The sequence below is a fragment of the Cupressus sempervirens genome, chromosome 8, assembly GCF_028749045.1.
Source record: "Cupressus sempervirens isolate cs-2001-9-10 chromosome 8, ASM2874904v1, whole genome shotgun sequence".
NCBI lineage: Eukaryota > Viridiplantae > Streptophyta > Pinopsida > Cupressales > Cupressaceae > Cupressus > Cupressus sempervirens.
The window spans coordinates 301,371,260-301,377,451 of NC_143125.1; the positions used below are offsets into that span (position 1 = coordinate 301,371,260).

The 6,192-nt window shown below is 38.2% G+C and overlaps 1 pseudogene across 1 annotated transcript; it reads right to left on the minus strand.

The window, feature by feature from the left end:
• Nucleotides 1-3,034: 3,034 nt before the first annotated feature.
• Nucleotides 3,035-4,821, minus strand: LOC149542616 (amino acid transporter AVT3C pseudogene; annotated as a pseudogene). Its single transcript, XR_016355485.1, has one exon. The product of XR_016355485.1 is annotated as an amino acid transporter AVT3C pseudogene (transcript).
• Between the last annotated feature and the right edge of the window lie 1,371 nt (nucleotides 4,822-6,192).

Sequence of the window (6,192 nt, forward strand, 5' to 3'; positions counted from 1 at the left end):
TCATCATAATCATTGATCATGTTTCTAAGGCATCCCTTAAAATTATTCCTCCATATTTCTACCACTCTAGCTGCTTTTGTCAGTCTTTTTCCTCTTCCCTTATTGAAGGAAAACCTATTATAACTAGAAACATACCCATATTTAAACAATATAGAGAACTGCAATTTAGGATAGCTATGGCCTGTCAGAAACTGGTGAAAGTCCTAAACTATATATAATACCCATTGAGTAAGCCAGAATGGCAACTAAATACTCCAAAATTTAGTTTGGTTTCCACTGTAATAGAAGGAAAAGTAGACAATACAAGTAGAGGGGTCCTGCATTCAGTGCTTGCAACTTAGGGGACTCAAAGTGACGCTCGATTCCTTGGAACAGCCCATCGGTCATAAAAGCTTGTTTCAGATATTCAAAACACCTAAAATGTTTTAGTCAGTCTGTTAAGAAAACCTTAAAACTATACAAGATGTAGTCATGTGTAGAACCTCAGTGAACCAAACAATTGGGGTGCCTGTAGCACTAAAATGGGCTGGATGATGGAGGTGTGTGTACTCAAGTGAGAAGGTCACAGAGAAAAATCTGGAGTGTTTAGATTTTACACCTCACTGGATAAATATATAAGATAAATGATGGGTTTCATTAACCAAAATTGGTGTCTAAACTTGCTGGTGACCTAAAGTGCCACCTTTGCCTATATGTTTATAGATTCCTCGGAAATAGCCATATACCAAATGCATGTGTAGCCAATCTCACAGGGAGAAACCTATGAATTCATTCCACAGCACTGATAAAATGTTTTGATAAAGAAAGAGAGCAAGAGAATTAGGAAATCTGATAAGAGTTTTATAATAACTAGAAAATAATATGAACATCTTGCAGATGACAACATTAGTGCAAGATTTTGGACTAATAGTATATTTGATATCAGTATGCAACACTTGGAAGTCTCCTAGGTAGATTAGAATTCAATAGAATCAGTATTTCCTAGTTGTTTGACACTGGAATACTGATATAATACAGGGAAAAGACCTACTCAAGCATCCTCCACAGAGAAATACCCCTGAGAAATTTTACAGTAAAAAAATGAATGAAAGATAAAATACCTTGATCTCATTCTTGATATCACCTTCCTTTTGAGAACAAGTGATTATTCTCCAATGTCCATACAATTTGCACCTGTGGCTATCAAATACCTATATGATCATCATGCTCAACCATCAGCAAATAATGCAATTTTTTTAATTGGAGTGTTAAAAATGTAATGTGTTATGCAATTAAGTTACGATTCAAATCACTGATCTGCATTTTATTAATGAATGTCTTAGAACAATGATGGTAGTCAATGCAATAGTTCACATTTATTTAAAAGAAATGCATGTCTTAGAACAGTGCAGGTATCAATTGAATAGTTCACATTTGTTTATAAGTAAATGATATTTTAACTAGCTATATATGATGAGCATAGAGTACTTTGTTAAGAGAATAAACACTTCATTTCCCTTCTAGAGTATATGCTGAGCTTGGGACTATCATTGATCTGATTTGGTTTCTTCATCGGCTTCACTTTGCAGATTCTGCTAAGGGCCACCACAGATATTCCTACCAGGCCTATTATTCTTCTGAGCATATGGCAGTTTCTGATCCTACTGGGAGAGTGTGTTGTTAGTTCGCCCAGGCAGTTGCTCTTCTTGGTTCAATTGGGATTACAATGGACTACCTCCCTCCCTTTCAGTTCTCTCTAGATGCCCCCGATAATCTCCTTCCTTCTCAGCACGAGCTGAATGACCATGTCAAACTCAACATCTACAGACAGTATATTATCACAATATGGAGCAAACGTCTAGGGGATTCCGCTTGAGGATGGCTTTCTATACTGAGCACTACATGGATATCCAGGACGAGGTTATTGTACGCCCTTGGTACCTTATCTGCCATTGGACTCATGTCCTTTGCATCTCTCTGGGGTCCTTTAGAGTGGGCTTCCAATGGTTATGTATTTAGACTGACCACCAGATTAACAGGGGGACAGGATTTGCCACCTCTACCCTTTGGGTGAGACAGAGGTAGAGACCCATATTGTGCCCCGCTGCCCTATCTACTATGAGGCCAAAGGGAGGTTATGCTTGTTCAGAGTGTGTATATCCCTATCCTCTTTTTTCAGATACACCAATCATCGTTGTCTGGCCCTCTATCTCCAAGAGGCCATGAGGCTTCGTGATCACACTCTGCAGCTCTTACTTTTGCTAACACAAACTCCAAACCAGCTCATCATCTCCTCCTCCCTGGGATCCCCTATCCAAGGGAAGAAGCAGTCGCTCGACCCTTCTTTTGATCACACCAGGACTGTGAGGCCTCGCAAAGGGCACATTCAGCAACACCACCCTTCCTCCAGTGATTCCTTACAACTGTCTGAGACACTGTCTCACCCTGGACCGTATCCTTCAATTCTAGACTCTTTTCACCTGTGAGGAGTATTTAGTCTCCACTTGTTTTGTTCCTTTGCTTTCTCAATAGTTCTTTCCATGAACACCGTTTGGTGCTCCTGCTACTAGCTTCTATCTCATTGTACATTCTCATGTCCCTTAGTCCCTTGATGGTCTCTTATCGGGACATTAATAATCTTATCTTATCTAAGAATGGTGATTGTTTTAAATAAAATATTGCTATCCTCTATTCTTACAGTCCAGCACTGTCAAATGCTTGCACTCCTTTCTTAAAACATGACTGCATTTGTCCCCCTTGATGTCGAAAATCTGGTGTATGGAGTTTTCTCCATTCCCATTACCAAATTTCAATGTTAAAAAGGAGAAATTTATACACTCTTTACACCACTTTGTCAATTTGTTTTCTTTTCAAATGAGTTTTTTGGATAAGTATTGTAAAGATAGAACCGAGTCAATTCATAATTGGTTGTATTGATGTAAATGCCCATTCTTAATCTGCAAGCATCGATGTTGGGGGAAAAACCTCAATAGCTGCCTACAACAAAACTACTGGACAATTAAGATGATACTGGTAAAAAATGACAAGCGGACAATAATCAATAATACAGTACCTTCATTGATTATAAACCCTTTACAATGCGGTACTTCTTGGATCCACATATGACAGAACTGATTAATAACAGCTCCATGGCCATTCGGGTTAGAAATTATACGATCTACATCTTGATAACAGATTTAACTTTTACAGATTTGAACAATGAACGAAATGGTCCCGACAAAGCCAAAGACAATTCCAAAAACAATGAGTGCGATGTCTGCAATGATCTGCATAGAAGAAGACTCGTGGGAACAAGCATGCAAATGAAAGAGGGCAGGCAATATGAAACCCAAAATAGAACCAATGCTGCTTCCAATCAGGGACAAAAAATCTGTGAAAGAAGGAACTAGAAGTGCCATCAATGTTATGAATAACACCGCCATAGATCTGATAAGGAAAGAATATGCTCCCCTGTTAAGCCTCCCTTCTACAACCTCATAAACAGGATTCATCATCAGTGGGAATGTGATGAAAAGGTTCAGACACAGTGCAAGCTGAACAAAATCTACAATTAAACTCTTCCCCAAATTAAGAGTGACAATATCCTTGGTCTCACTTCCAAAAGCAAGATAACCAAGTGTTCCAAAACCCCCATAAATGCAAGATATGAAAACAAATGCAAGGCCCAAAACACGGCCAAATTTATGTTTCCTCTCCATTTCCAATTCAAGGGGCAGGATCATGGTTACCCCCTCAAATGCATAGACAGCAACACCCACTCCATATGGAATGTTAGCCAAGCCAGTGAAGGCCTTAACATGAGGACCCACACTCCTTACAATGGACATAACATCTTCACCCATCACGGTCAGCATTGCAGAAACATTCACAATGTCTGCAAAAATACTAAAGGGAGCCAAGTGGGTGAGAGATCTAATACCATTCATCACTAGCTCCAACGGAAGCAGCGCCCATAGAAATTTTGCCTTCCTGCCAACAATTGAAGACAAGGAAAGATGATCCCCTAGTTTGAAGCCTGAAAATACAGAACACAGAGTGTTACCCATAAATATCATATAACCCACACACACCCCTGCAATGCAGAGCACCACCATGAAATCTACGAAAGCTTTGCCCTTTCTTCCATATACAGCAAAACCTAGATCTCCAAAAGTCTCTATCTTTTGAAACCCTTGTCTGTGCAGAGCTCTCTTGGACCACACAAGTAACATCATACCATAGAAAGCAATAAACGCTACTGCTGCGATCACAATAATCCCTGAAAGCCATCCTGTCTTCATAAAACTGTAGGGCAGTCCCAACACGCCTGCCCCTACTATTGATATCAATATATTACCCAAAGTTTTTCCTTCAGAAGACAAATTCAGAGAAGAAATCGTTACGTGAGGAAGTAATGGAGATTTCTCGGTGGCGGTGGCCATTCTGGATGACTTCCCGTTTAATTCGCCACCGTAGGAAATTAAAATGATTGAGGCTTTACGAGAATACCTAGCAATGACGGATGCTCTTATTATGGATCCAAGGGCATAAAGATTGCTAGAAGACAATGATACTCTGCGCCATTATTAATCAAAAAGGTGCCCAATCGTTGAGACGGCCATTACATAATCGAAGATACCCACAGGCACCATTACTGTCAAAATGACGTTAATGTTACGTTTATCCTTTTCGTCGCATCCCCTCGATTCATTGCCTTTTCGTTGTTCTCTTCATTTGACCCAATAATTAACAAACTCTACAGAGCTTGCTGTCGTCAATGAGCCAGCTTTCATGAAGTACATTACAATTTTTAAGTTCTTGCAATCTTAGCGTTGATCTTGATATAAAGATTTGTATTGCTACAGCAATATTCTGTGTCTCTAGCTTTGTAACATGCATTTTTTTAATTTAAAAAAAAAATTAGATAGATTTTATCCTTCTCCATTTACACACACTTCGAGTGATTATTGATATTGGTGTGAAAATAGATTAATTCTATTTTCATTTACAATCATTTTTATTTTTATATTTTTGGAGAGGAAATATATAAAATGAAGCTTTTGGTAGGAAAGATTGTAGAGACTTTGGCTACAATATTTTACAACAAGAATTTTGTGGTTGGATTTGTTGAAAGGGTTGCATATAGTTCTGCTTGGTCAATTGTTCAAAGTCCAAGATTGGAGCCATCTCTTGATTCTCGTTTTGTTGTTGATGAACTTCTATTAGAGATTGGGGTCTTTTACTGCAATTATACAGTGAGGAGTGTTCATCATTTCTCTTTTGACCCACATGTAGAGAACTTGGTTTTGTGTAGGTATGTGATAATCCTAATTTTAAGATGTGGATTGTTAAAAGCACTTTTGATCGTCTCCCTCCCTTAAAACCACTTTTGATTGTCTCCCTCCCTTCTTAAGCTTGGGAAGTAGATGTGATATTGTAAGAGAGGAAACCTATAAAATGGATTATCAATTATCTCTCAAGATTAATAATTCACATCTCAAAATTCCTTCTGGTATGGGGAAATCCATTCTCAAGCCCCAAAATAGGGAAATCTTGTAGAAGTAGGGGTAGAATTTTATTTTGTAGATTAGTTTGTAAGCTATGCAATTCCAAGTAAAGAATGATTGGTTTTCAAGTTGAAGAAAGTAGTCAATATATTGAAGCAAGCCCCTTGTGCCCGGTATCCAAGGATTAAAAGTTGTCTCTTAAAGCAGGGATTCTGCCAAAGTCAATATGAGCCAATCCTATGTATTGAACATTTTGGTCATAATATTCTCATTGTTTGCCTTTATATTGATGACCTTATTTATACAAGTAATAGATGTTAGGCTTGGCATGTTGGTGTTGGCATCGATTACCATTGATGTCAAAACATCCATATCGAGGCTCTGTTGTTATCGGTTGTTGTGTGACATGTTTTGGTGTTTGTCATTTGGTTGAATCATAGTGGTGTGGACAGCTTGGCAAAAACACTACTTAGAATGAAGACATACTACATCTTATGTTCAATTGGTCAACATGTATCTGGTTTCTTGTATTGGTTTGCTTATGGAGATTACACAAGTTGATGAATATGTTGTTGATCTCTAAGCCTATGTTGATTATTTATGTCCAAACACTTAGTCATTTACTAGGCAAGCATGAATGATCATCACTACAACCAAGTCATCTTGTGAAGATCAAGCATATATAAGACTTATTTATTTTGCATTA